The 14224-nt window shown below is 40.2% G+C and overlaps 1 protein-coding gene across 1 annotated transcript in view; it reads left to right on the top strand.

Moving 5' to 3' along the window:
- The window catches only part of PDE11A (phosphodiesterase 11A), a 213652-nt gene that overhangs the window by 91040 nt on the left and 108388 nt on the right, over nt 1-14224 (top strand). The gene's annotated exons all lie outside the window — the stretch shown is intronic.

Here is a 14224-nt window from a genome sequence, read left to right as displayed (position 1 = left end):
AAAATGCAAACATGCAAAATCAGCCTGCCACAGCCTGCACCAACACTAAACTGAAGGATGCAGTACTGTAGCCTTAAAATATGGTGCTTCCTCTAGCACCCGGTGAACCAATCAGCATTGCTCATAAGACAAATGCTGTGGGAGCTAACAGTTTACTGTAAAAAAAAAAAATGAAGAGTTTAAATTGGAAAAATTATAACAAGAGAAATACAGTGTGAATTTACACCAGTACCGAGAAGGGCTTTTTAAAATTAAGATTTTACCTTATAGAAATGATTATTTATCACTATTATGCAATAACCAAGACTTTTGAAAGTTGTTAATGTTATCATGGTACTGAAACCAGTAATGCCTCTCTGATGATGGGACATTTAAGAGATATTTACATGATTAATTACAATCTAAGGAAATTCTTTTAACCATGAAAAAGTGACCTGGGATGAAAGTTGATACACAAAATTTATTTTTAACCAAATGTAAAACAGAGTTTTAATTGCCTATGGCATTTTTAGATCTAGAGCTTCAAAAGTGTACTGTAACCTTCCCTGACTTTTACTTCTTTTGAGCCAAGTTATTGACAACCACCCAGTCAAGTTATATCAATGGGGACACATCAGAATTTCTTGAGAAATCAAATGTAAGGCTAAGCCAGTTCCACCATGTTAGTGGCCTCATGAAATAAATGAAAAGATGCCCATTGATTTCAGTGGTCTTTTGAGCAATCCCCAAGGATACAAGAGGCAACCAAGAGATGCCAATGTGCATTTATTGATATTTTATAAATAATTTTATAAATAAAAATGTAATCAGTCATTTAAAAAAAATTAAAATAAAGTGCTCATTTTGTTGAGGAGCACTCAAGCTGATTTTCATTTCCCTTTCCTTGGGACTTATGCAGGATGGGCTAGGCTCTGTGTCTGGGTGTGTATTGGGGGAATACTGTGACTGGTAAGAAGTCCCAAGCTTCCATCTGCTATTCTCCCACAGACTCACCGTCCCTGGCATCAGCACTGCCTCAGAGCAGTGCCACTCCTCAGCTCATGGCAGTTACCCTCTGACCCGTTGCACAAACATATAGTGTTGATAGGCTACCCAGCAGAACAGCATCCCAGCCCTCCCACTACACACATTGCCCCTCTCTGGGGTCCAGACAACCATTCTTTATCCCTACTCCTGCCTGGTGGAGAAGTGAACAGCAACCCTTGGGCAGGAGTGGTTAAACACCTTCCCCCTTCATAAAGAAGTAAGGGTTGGCTCACAAAAACAATTTTCCTCTTCTCCCAGGGTTTTCTAGTACCAAGTCTCATCAGACTAGGGGTGGGAGAGCCTCTTCATAAGAAGCTTTCTTCACTCTCAGAAGACGGGAGGCAGGTGTTTCAGTGGGCAGAACGACCAGCCACTCCACCATTTGGATCCAGCAGCGGCAGCAGCTTTTAGACTTCATGAACAGAAGCTGCCACACTTCGGCCTATGTTTGGAGAATCCCAGCAGCAGCTCCTTTTATCCCCATGGCCTAATGCACTTGGAACCACGGTGTTCATTAGATCAGCAGTTCTCAAACTATCAGAGGGGTTCTCAAACTGTGGGTTGGGACCCCAAAGTGGGTCGGGACCCATTTTAATGGGTCACCAGGCTTGGCATTAGATTTGCTGGGACTGAAGCCAAAGTCTGAGTCCCACTGCCCAGGGCCAAAGCCTAAGTCCGAGGGCTTCAGCCCTGGGTGGTGGGGCTCAAGTTACAGGCCCCCTGCCTGGGGCTGATGCCCTTCGGCTTCGGCTTTGGCCCCCTGCCCTGGGCAGTGGGGCTTTGGCCCCCATGCGGGGTGCGGAGGCTCAGGCTTCAGTCCCCCCCCAGGGTCATGTAGTAATTTTTCTTGTCAGAAGGGTGTCGTGATGCAAGGAAGTTTGAGAACCCCTGCATTAGAACACCCCTATAAGGAACCTTTGTGTACACATGCATCTTCCACAGCAGCTGTATGGTTACATATACTGGCAGTGGAATGTTTACCTGCTAAATACATTTTTTTAGTGACAACATTTTCAACGAAATCCTTTCTTACTTAGGTCTGGACAGAATACAGAAAGAGTTAAGATGCAAAGTGGTTTTAATCAACAATTTAAGGCCTAAGTTAACTAGGCATTGTCTCTTTAATATGCAATACGATTCACATATTCAGGTTAGCTTGTTCTCAGTACTCAAGCCTAGATTTAAGTTTTCCTTTCTGAGGGCCCAATTCTGCAGGTGCTGGACTCTCTCCATTCTCATTAGCTTCAGAATTCCCTTTTGTTGCTGCTACTGCTGTTGCTGTTGTAAAGTGGAAATGGAGACATGTGGCGACTGTCGGTACTAATTCAGACAGTTTTCTCCAAGGCAGTGGTTTTGTATCTGATCAAAAGAAAGCATAAATTTCCTTTCTTACTGAGGCCTAGTTAAGATTCTGGGCAGGGCATTAGGTTTTGTGCCAAAAAAATTTTCTTTGCTATTTGAATGGTCATGTCCTGATGACTGGCTAGAATATTTAACATTAGTGGCATGCTCAAGATTTGAGAGCCATGTCAGACATAGTACAGAGGCATTTGAGAGGCAGGAAATGGCAAACCACAATGTCTGTCCTACAAACTGCAGGGTTTTACAGAAGTATTGTAAATACACTATTTATGCTCAGATTCTTCTGAATGGTATTTTGTTGCAGAGGTTCAATACATTTTAATATCAGTTCCACAAAAGTCATACTGATAAGGCCAAAGCTGTTGAAAAGGTCCTTAAGGCATCAACAAACTTTCTACATTAAGGATAAAACTAAAGCTAGATTGTTACAAAAGGTTATATTCTTCTATAAATCACACTCATGTAAATCCAGACTAAGAAATCAATGGAGGCCTTCCAGATTTACACTGAGAGCAACATCTGGCTCATATTCCTTTATGCTGCTATCCCTTTGACCAAGACTATGCTCAAAGTGAGTAAATATGGAAGTAATGTACTATAACTTATAGAACATGTTGTATTGTTAATTCGCTTTCTTTTGATATTGACTAATTGATGCACCATTCTCATTTTTTATGATGGTTGTCTGGTAAGTGGAAATAGATTATCTTTCAAATATTTCTTTAATCAAAGAAACAATAAATGCCATTTTCTTCTGTTTTTCTTTTGTTTAAGAAATTGTGTTGACCCAGGTTAGTCTTCTCCTTTCCCTGATTCAACCTAAAACAGATAGATTTTGTGGCTACTATTCTTGTGGACAAGCAAATACTAGTTGATTGCTTTAAGGATATTTCGCCTATCCAGCAGAGATGCTCTTGCCCTTTTTTCATTCTGGAATTGAATGATATGTCCCAAGGATTGTATTTTTTCACATATGTTCCACATAGCTTTAACTTTAATGTAAGAAGCCTCACAATATGCTTTCCTAGTTTAAATTACAAAATACCCTTTCTCTGTTTCTCCAAGCTTACCCATATTGGGCTTCATTGAAGTTGTGCATACTTGTTTTCATGTCCCTTTTATTGTCAGTTGTATCCAATTGCATAGTCTGGCCAACTAGAATGTAAGTTGGTGTTGTTGTATATGAGAAATATTAGCAGTATGTTATGATGCTGCATGTTAAGTGATGTTTTGACTATATTAATGAGTCTCTCTGTTAAAATTTAAGTCAAGTAAAAGCCCTAGAGTATGTACTTTTGGTTTATAGACAAGAAGTGGAACCATCAAAATTATAATAAATACATGGGCAAAACTGCAATATTTAGGAACTGGCTATGAGAAGTTTTCTTATCTATACTGAATTGCCAAAAGACTGAAGTCCTACAATTGATTTGTCATCCTAAAAAATGGAAAGGAGAATAGAGACAGCTTTCTCTGGGGAAATGAATGAAGAATAGACCCAAGTGTCAACAGCAAGAAGTGCAATGACATGCTGTGCCGTGACATTTGTCACATTAATACTAAATACCTCTGAGCTCAAAATAGACAAGTGTAGAACACCAATGGCAAGTTTCCATAGGCAAGCCAACAAAATAACAGGAATGTATTTCCAAAAGATACAACATATGATTATATTTTACCAGAGAGGCACATGATTACACAATAAAATACTTAAATAGTCAATAATGTCAATAGAGACGGATAAGACTGTAAAAGATAAATAGAAAAATTTCTGTGAAATGTAAATTATGAACCAGGTGGTCCTTTATCTGGGTTATGCCTATGTATGGGACAAGAAACTCTACAAGGTAATCCCATTAATAAATTTCTTAAATATTCTTCTATTTGTTGGTGAGGTTAGCTACTGCAGAAGACGCACCTGGACTGCTTTGATTGGCAAGAAGTAGCATCAAAGAAATGTCAGAGGATTTTGATAATTTCTAAATCCCCTGATTTTACTTTAACCACCTTCCAAATAGGAATTCTTGCTTGCATATGACAGCATCTGCTCCTACTCAGAATTGTTTTGTAGTGGGAAAGAAAGGAGAAGAAAAATGCAGCAAAATCCACACTGGGTCAATGCTACAAATAGCGGGCCAGATCTACCCAGGAATCCTGGTTTGCTTAATTGTTTCCCCCAACTTACACTGTTCCTTTATTGATCTGAGCTGGAAGTGAAGACTTTAATGCCATTTACTTCAGTTGGAGTTGAGGGTGTTTAGCATCTTGCAGAAGGCTCTCAGCATCTCATAGGCTTGGGCCCGAGATGCGGTCTGTTCCACATGAGCTATGTCACTAATAACTCTTTAGGCTAAACAATCTGTTCCACTTCGTATTTAGCTGTCTGTGACACTCTGAGTACCTTTCCCAGACCTGAAGAAGAGCTCTGTGTAAGCTCAAAAGCTTGTCTCTTTCACCCCTCTCCCCTCTTCTCTCTGTTAAATAAAGATGCCAGATTCCTGGTCAAACAATTGTTCTCTCTTTATAAATCACAACATGTCTTTTGAAACTTACCTGAGAAGAAGCTGAAGAAAAAGTTAGTTATATCAACATGATCTCAGTGTAGACCGTTATATACAGAAGAGCTAAACGAGAGATGCCAATTTTCCCTAATTTTCCATAACCCTCCTGATTTTTACATGTAATTATGAAATTACTAATTGAGGCTTAAACCTACTAATTTTGCAAACATGCACATATATCTATCTATCTATAGATACGTGTGTGTCTAAAATTTGCATTCGGGAACTATGAACACAGCAAATGGCACCACAGGCCCGGGGGACATTCTTCTCCACTACTCTGTGTCTGATAGGGAGTAAGATGCGGCACTTTTGAGTGGGTTGGGACATTGCTGGATTCACCGCCCAAGCCATAGGATGCATGTTGCTCTCTAATTGCCCCGGGTAGGCCTGCTGGATGATGTTAACTGCACTCACCAGCAACAGCAACAGCAGAGCCTGCATGGGGAATCCAGTGCCCCAAGCCCCACTAACAACCACTGCTGCTTGCCTCCTGTCAGACCCTTACTGTGCAGTCACTGGGGGAGGAGAAGCCAGAATTGAGGGTTTAGGCCCAGCGCTCTCCCCTCCCAGACCCGGGCTAAAGTCTTGAGCCCTGGTGCTCCTCCCCGTGGAGTTCTGGGCTTTAGCCCTGTGGTGGGCACCGGTTCACTGGGCTGCAGCCCCATAGGTGGACCCCCTGAAACCACAGACTACCAGGGGGCTGCGGCCATCCTTTGAGAACCACTGCTCTAGAGCCCCGCATCCGATCCACAATACGCAAAGATGAGGAAACAAAGGACCGCATCCATGGATATAAAGCAGATATCCACGGATTTTCAGGGCTCTAGCAATATGAAGATGTTCACTCCTGATCAAATGATCTTCATGCAGTTTTATAACAGTTCTTCAGTCACGAAAGATGAGTCTGATAATTCAAGCACAGAACTGAGACCCAGGAGCTCTGGTTCTTTTTCTGACTTTGCCAAAGACTTGCTTTGTGACCCGTGGGAAGTTATTTAACCTAACTGTTTGCCTACCTGTAGAAAAAAATTGGTGTTTTAAGGCTTAGCTCACTTATGTCTGTAAAATGTTTTGAGATACTTAGGGTACATTTACACTACAAGCACTACAGCGGTATAGTGCTGTAGCGTAGACAGTACAATAATGGAATGGGTTTTTAATCGCTGTAGTAAATCCTCCCCAGCGAGAGGCAGTAGTTGACTCAACAGAAGAATTCCTCCATCGACCTCACTGTGTATAGGCTGGGGGTTAGGTAGACCTAACTACTCTGCACAGGGCATGAAGTTTTTCATAGCCCTGAGCGATGTAGTTAGGTAGACCAGGCCTTAGACTGAGACCACTGCAAAAGTGCCAAATATTGCTACACAGTGACTTACTGCTGATGTGTTTGGAACTGCCATCTAATATAAGAGGGAGAAGTGCAAAGGTGGTGATGCACAACTTTTGCTGATAAGTGAGATCTGTGATTAAATTACACATATGTTTTTCTTTTGTCTTTTGGGTCCTGCCAGTTTTCGTCTCTCTGGTGGAGGAAGATTGTGGTTATGAGAATGTTCTTGTTTCCTTCATGTCCATGTTTTTTCAAAAGACTTGTCTGGAGGTAGTGAGTCCGATTAAGAACCTTCATGTCACATTTGACTGTAACCTTTTAATGGAGAACTAGGGTTGTTATAAATAGGGCTGGTACACCGCTTATTATAAAGGTTGACAGAATTTTCTCCCATAGATAAAACAACCTGTCCTTGATCTTGGAAATGACTGAACCATTTTGGATGAAATTTCTCCCCCAAAACAATTTAGCCTCAGGCAGACATCCACGTGGGAAATTTCAGTCCAAACAGTTGAAGATTGGCAAAGTTATGAGCAACTGAAAAAGGTCATTGTCTGGAGCGTGAGAGGCTACCTTGATGATAGGTGGCAATGCTAGTCTGTATTTATGTGGTTACACTAACTGTTGTACATATGCAGTCCCTTTTCTTGTGATGACCTCAGAGACGCAACACATACCTTTATTACTTGATTAATATAGTTCACTCTTAGCAGGACTTCCAGCAGGGTTCCTCCAGAGCTTGGAATTAGTTCAGACTGCAGAAGTACATCAGAAGTACATCTGCTCACTGGCTTGATCAGCCATGCTCATATTAAGCCAACTTTGCAGTTTTTACATAGGCTGACTATAAAGTGAGCAGGCTTTTGTTTAGCCCTGTTTTATATGCCTATAATAGTGCAGGACCTGGCTCTTTTAAAGCTTCTTCATTGAACCTCATACTGACTGACACTACCTTCAATTTTAGGTTGGGCTATAATTATGCCTTTCCTGTGATGGATCCTAGGATGTCATACCTGTTCCATCCTAGACAGCCCTCTCAGTTCTGGCCTTCTCCATTTCTATTCTTCGCAATTTTTCTTCTCCAAATTTATTTTTAAATGACCACTGTTGTCCCTTTGTATCCCCCTCCCCTCTACCTCGTCAGACACCCTGATTTTAGGTTGAATTTTGAATCATTGTTTAGCAACCTAAAGCAATTGATGGGCCAGGTTCATTTAGAATAAAATTATTATTAGAGATTCAAGTCAGACAACATTTCCATTGACATTAGTAGGAATTTTGCTTGAGTAGACTACAGGATTTGGCAACTAAGTATTAATAGAGGTGGGTGGTTTTCCCCTGATCTCTCTTAACACTTCCACAAGTGTGTTTTGGCCTGGTAGAGTGTAATAGGCATATTTTCAGATTTCAGATTTATCTGAAACAACAAAGTTTATTATGAGGCTTTCTTTGGAAGGTCGCATGCAGATTATTGTCCCCTCCCACACACTAAGTGCTAAACACAAGTAAATATTTAAGTATTAAATATGTCTGATAAAATGTAGCTAAACTAGGTTTACTAAATCCTGTCCACATTTTGTGTGTGTGTGTGTGTGTGTTTATATGACAAAACAATGCACAACATGGCTCATCTAGATTTTTCAAGCTTCATCTGCTTTGGTGATGTCAGATCTGAGTAATACTTAACATAAAAGTGACTGGGGTTAGAAACAGGTTAAACAGAGAACTAAAATAGGAAGAGTGGATGAGTATAGTTCTAATGATATAAAAAACATTTTTAGGACTTCATTGTTATAAATCTGACTTCACCAGGATTTTTTTTTTAGTCACTCCTATTTCAAGACTTGAGTATGTATAAGAAAAGATGCAGGGTCAGATTCTGTTCTTCACCACCTGGAGGGGCACCACAGAAAGTCCAGGCCAGGGGCAGGCTGTGACTTTAAGCCTCGTTTGTGCCCTCCTGATTCTAGGTTGTCCTAGGGCTGTAACAGCCCAAGCATCTCTCTGCTATGGCGCTGCCCCCTATTCCACCTCCAGCAGTCCTCCAACAGCAGGGTTCATGGGGATGGGGTCCAGCGTAAGTATCTGATCTTTTAGATTTTTACGGGGATTGTTTTCTACTACAGAATGTCGTAGGGATCTGGCTGGTGAAGAGACTATCTAGTTCCCTTGTGTGCGGGCAATCACATGAGGCAGACCAACACTTGCCTCATTATGGTGAAATTCTCCCTGGCCTCATGCAGGCTGTTTACAGCCCCGACAGGCTGCCAAATTTGAGATTGTATTATCTTTTCTTTGTCTCTGAAGCACCATGTACTTTTATAGCACTGAATAAATAATAACATGCAAACATGAATTTAAAAAACCTCAGAGGCAATGGACTAATCAAGCAATGTACTGCTCTTGATCTGTACAGCTCTCATTGATGTCCGGGGAGGTATGTGTATGGATTTAGGGTTCATAGAATATCCACAGAATATAGGGGTTCAAACCTGTAATTAGCTTGGAAAAAACTCTGGTTTTGGCAAATGTTTCCATGAAGTGCAAGCTGCTGCTATGCTTTGATTTGATCAGAGACATGGATATAAGAATTGCCAGACACTGTACAGATGCCAGAACGTAATGTGATTTAGGTGAGTGTTCACACTTAACCCTATTGCAATTGATTTTGGTCTGTAGATTCTTGAATTTAATAAAACATTGATATATTCCACCTATTTTTAAGAATATAGGAAATGTTTAAATGGTGTCACTGAGTCTGCTTTTTGAACATGCAAGTCAGGATGAGTAAAAACCAAATTTGGAGTGTCGTTGTAGCTGTAGCCGTGCTGGTACCCAGGGTTTTAAAGAGACAAGGTGAATGAGGTAATATCTGTTATTCAACCAACTCTTGCTGGTGAAAGAGATAAGCTTTCTAGCTCCATCTCTCAGCAGATTAGCTAGATCAGCTTATTACTGAGATTGCATTATTTGTACAAAATATGCTATCACACATTTACTGATGCCACTATGCTGTGACGTACTGTTATAAACCAAGCTTCAGTTGCAAAAATAGATGAACAAAGTACATTTTGTAAACTTGTGTCATTGGATTTTTTAATAGTGTATTTATTTGCTTTCTGAACAATGTGTACAGTTCAAGCACTTATAGTGGGTTTCCTAGTAATTTAGTGCAAATTAGATAGGGTAAGAAATTACCCCCATAAGGAATTACCTTTCATGTTGCTCGTACTTTCAAAATTGAAAAAATGCTTGCTAATTGTGCCTTGGATTGGTAATTGGATATAGCAAGGATGAGTAACTTCATCTGTTGCGGAATGGTTTATATAATAAGTTGCATTTTCCCCATGAATTTCACACTGATGGTCAGTCCATTGGCATGACTACAGGCCATAGCTATGCCTCCCCACTTATTGCACGTTCAAGCACAGACAGATTATATTTTCCTTTCTCAAGCTTTGGACTTGTTAGCAGCAGCTCCTTTAAGAGTTTTAATGTCAGATATGAGCTGATAGAGTTTCTTGTGCAATAAAACCTTAGTATTTGGTAAAACATTCACAGATCCAGATTGCACCAGGTAAGTTCCCTCTGCCTGTATTGTAGTGCAGAAGGGACAGCAGAGAGAGTACAGGAAAACAGCTCCTTCTTAAAATGTTCCGGTGTCACACTGAGGCAAATTAAAATAGACCTGTCATTTTTCTCTGTGTTCTTTCTCATCATTGCTGCTTTTTGACAACATATCTATGACCAAGCATAAGACTTCTCCTTTCTATTCAGTCTGCTCCTCCTGCCTTGTTTATTTAGTTATGCCACAGCTCAGTATTTTGTTATTGAATCACCACTTCATGCTGGAGAATTCAGATGTCAAAAACGGTGGGTTGTGACATCACTGAAGTGTTTAGTGCTGTTTATTATAAACAAGACACTTATATTTAAGGAAAAATCTTTTTAGTAACTAGAATGCATTACAGTTAAATAGATTCTGGCCAAGCATGATGCAATATTCTTTTACGTTGATGTGCCAGAGGACCTTTTATTACTCACCCATCAGTCAAAAAAAAAAAAAAAAGTATCCAAATTCATGGTGACATTTCTTCAACTATTCACTTACATACTCTTTTGGGAGCAAAACCCCTGAAGGATTTGGTATACTATCAAGTCTTCACAATAATTGGCTAAAATGTTCAAGGGCAGTCAGCTCACCATTGGATATTTTTGTAAAGCCAATTGCCATAGTGTCTAGCTTCTGTAATGGTACTTCTGAATGTTTCCTGTCTGTTAAAGGCTCACAGAATGCATCAGAAAACAGGTGTTTTGATATTGCAGTTGTAAATGCATATTTAATTTATTTATTAGAAGCCAAAATGTGATAAATTTGTTCTACTCCACTCTGTGATTTTGCAATAGAAGAGTCTTTAAAAAATGTCAGTAACCATTAGTGATGTGTCAATTACTGTATTACAGTTTTGCCAGAGACTGTTTAAGCAGCAGTAGCTATATGGCTCAGAAAAGACAAAATAGAGAGCAGCAGATTTTTGTTTTGCCAAACTCTCTTTTAAAAAGTGGCACAATTGCTTTAAATCACTGGTGGTGGTTCTCCATATGATATTGAATTATATCACTTAATTGTGAACTTCTATTCACTCATTTTCTTCTTTATTGTAAAGTTTTCAATACCTTTGCACTGCATGTTGTGTAGTCATCTATAGTTCTGAAAAGTGGGTGTAAAACACCACTTTTCTGAGCTAGTAGCAGTTTATATACCAACTTTTCACAGGTGCAAATGATTATACACAAGGTGCACAGCTATGGCAAATGAGGCCTGCTGAGTGGGTGTCCATCTCACCAGACAGTAATTTGTGCTCTCAACCATTTTTGTCATTCTTGAAAATACATGATGTGTCTTCTTATACCACACCCTGGTGTCTAAATACCTTGGTCTAGAATAAAAGTTTTGCTCCTGACTCTAATGGTGCAGGACTAGGTTCCAAACTGGTTCTAAAAGTTATATATAGTAAAAGGTTAAAAGTATTCAAATCTCATGAATGCATCAGGTCAGACTTTTTCTTGTAAGCAATTTTTTTCTACAGAGATCTCTTCCCTGACTATGGCATTCAGTGATGCATCACTAGTAACCAAGTTTTCTATTTTTTTTTTAACAGAAACTAAACAGAGAGTTGTAAAATTCTCCCAGTGCAGTTTTTGGTAATGAAAATTTGAAAGCTTCATTCTTTCCCCTCTGGTAGAGGGGGAGGAGTCCCTTCAAGCTCCCTCCAGACCCCACTTCAAGTCCTTATATGGCCTCTCTCTCCCCACTCTAGCAAACACCTAAAGGGGTTCTTGGAGCAAACAAAAGAAAAGTCCTCTCCCCTCTTTCTTCCCTTATGGCAGAGAGGCGTCTGTGGGAAAATAAAGAAAAGGGTCTACCTCCAGCCCCTCCCCGTGGGGCATACTGCTCTGAGGCTGGGTCATGCAGCTTCTGGAGCAGTGAGGCTTGTTGCTGTCTCCCTATCGGTGAGCCTGTCTCTGCTGTCTGAGGCAGGGCTACCCTCTTCTAGTTCACCACCCCTTTCTGTGTCAGGTTTTCCATTTTTAAGCTCCCCTCTGTCCAAGCATAAAAAGCCTCTCTGTCAGTGTGAGGGCATGCCACTTCATACCCACTCCCTTTGGTCTCTTTGGCACTTTCATGCATTACGGTTGTGTTTTTACTTTTAATTTTCATTTTGAATGGCCTTTCCCACCGATCATAATCAGTCAAACCTACCAATTTGGATTTATTTAATGTAGAAAAGAATGTTAAAATTGACACATTTGAAGATTAGAGCAATTGTTGCCATCCCATTGATAAAGAGCAAACGTACCTTCTGTCTAAAATGCATCATTTTAGTTTAAGGAGAAACACCATAAGAAAGAACAAAGGAGAGTCTTTGAGGGAGAACAGTGTGTGTGTGTGTGTTTCTCTGTCTCTCTCCCCTGTTGCAGGCTGCAGTAACTAGGAGAACAAAATTATTACTTTAAAGGTGAAAAAGACAGAAAACAAAGACATCACAGTTTCATAGCTGCTACACACCAGAGCAACTCCATGTTTTCAGGAGATACTCTCAGAATTCTCATCTTTGTACAAAGGCCAAGTGTAATGGAATGCTAAATTGTACTATGCTGTTTAGCCACTTGGCAGCATTGTGTAAAATACTTTATTTAAACAACCTCAGCCAAACCTGGCAGAGCATTAAAGGGTCTTATGATGAACACAGCTGGTGTGTATAAGCAAGCTCTGTGACTAGTCTGTATATGGTACAGAAGTACATGACACCAAGTAAATGGACAGGTGAGACCAACACAATGGTAAGGGAAGTATCAATCAAATCAGTAGGGTTCATCCCATTGATTACTAGGAAGTTCCCTGAAATTTGGAAATTGATCAGATATGGTCTTTACAGACAAACAGAGAAATGCCACTGAATTGAATGTTATGTCTCACTTTGCTCAGTCAACAACTGCACAGAAGATTGTTCTTGGCATAATACCAACCAGGTTAAGCAACAACTGTTCTGTAAATATCACAGGACCTGAGGCTTCCATCTGTGCTGGGGTCTCTATTACTAATACATTATGGAAGCTCACCTCGGGCTCCAAGATTTCAACCCTGCTTTCCAAGAGACTGTTATTTTTGTTTGTGCTTTGTTTTGTAAACAAGGTAGACATTATACCATTCACATGTAAGTCTGATTGGATGTAGAAAACCAAACTATTCTCCTCCGTGATGTTTATTTTTGTATTCATCTCATCAATTATTCCTTCCAAGCATGTCAAGATAGACTGATTTTTTTCTGTCTAGCCATAATCTCTTCCAGTATCCCTCTAGTTATCTGATTGCCTTCTTCCTCTCCTTCATCATCACTTTCAGACCAGGGGCTTAGTCCTGGTACAGGTCTGAGTGCCCTCAGTTCTAATGGACTTTGACAGACCTTGAGGACTCTTGGCATCTCATAAAAGGTGCTCAGTGTCTCACAGGACTGGGCCAGAACTAGCCAGCGGTGCCAATGCTGTATCTGTTGTTTCAAAGCTCTGGTTTGAAAGTACCAGTATTCTTATGTTTTTACTTTCTTGTTGGTATTGTGAAGTCACCTCACCTCACCTCATGTGAACTTTATGCACAAAATCCTAAACTTTACAGTTATTGAAGTATTTGGGTACAGGATTTGTTCATTTGAAATACAGAGCCAGCACAATCTGTGGCCACTTCATTCCCTGTCACTGTGGTTCTCACCTCCCTCCCTAGTATTTTTTAAATAAAGTAAATGGAGTGAACCTTAAAAGATTCAGTGTAGTCTCATTCCCTGTCACTGTGGTTCTCACCTCCCTCCCTAGTATTTTTTAAATAAAGTAAATGGAGTGAACCTTAAAAGATTCAGTGTAGTCCCAAGTCTTAGATTCTTACCTAAATGCATATGAACTTTTTGAATTTTCTTCCCCTTTTGCCACATTTCTACTCAACCAGATGCTGTTCCCTTCTTCTTTCCTTCCTTCCCTCCCTACAGCTCCTGAAGCTTGATCTTCAACTCTGTTCCTCTCAGAGTCAGTAGGAGCGTCAGTCTCTGCTGTGCTTGCCATCTTCAGATGTTGCATGTTTGAGGGGGGAGGGGAAGGGGTTACCATGACAGAGGCAATCCCAAAAGAAAGGGAATCCTTTGACTTGGGGAAACTCCAGAGTATTCAAGATTTTAATGCGGTTTCCACCTGAGGACAGATTTCCACACTTGCTGAGAATCCTGCAATGGATTTGTCAGAATAATAGCAAAGATCCTCACCAGCTGAATCCATAAATCCAAATAGTTTTGAGTCTGGTTTGGTTTGGTTTGGGGGGCTAATGTTTGAAATAGTTCTTTCCCCCAATCTCTAGGGTCCATTCACAGATAATTTGTTTTGTTTTTACTTATAT

Source organism: Eretmochelys imbricata, chromosome 11, assembly GCF_965152235.1.
Source record: "Eretmochelys imbricata isolate rEreImb1 chromosome 11, rEreImb1.hap1, whole genome shotgun sequence".
In the NCBI taxonomy this organism is placed as follows: Eukaryota; Metazoa; Chordata; order Testudines; family Cheloniidae; genus Eretmochelys; species Eretmochelys imbricata.
The sequence above is the reverse complement of the archived record's forward strand: the minus strand, read 5'-3'. Positions and strand labels throughout refer to the sequence as shown.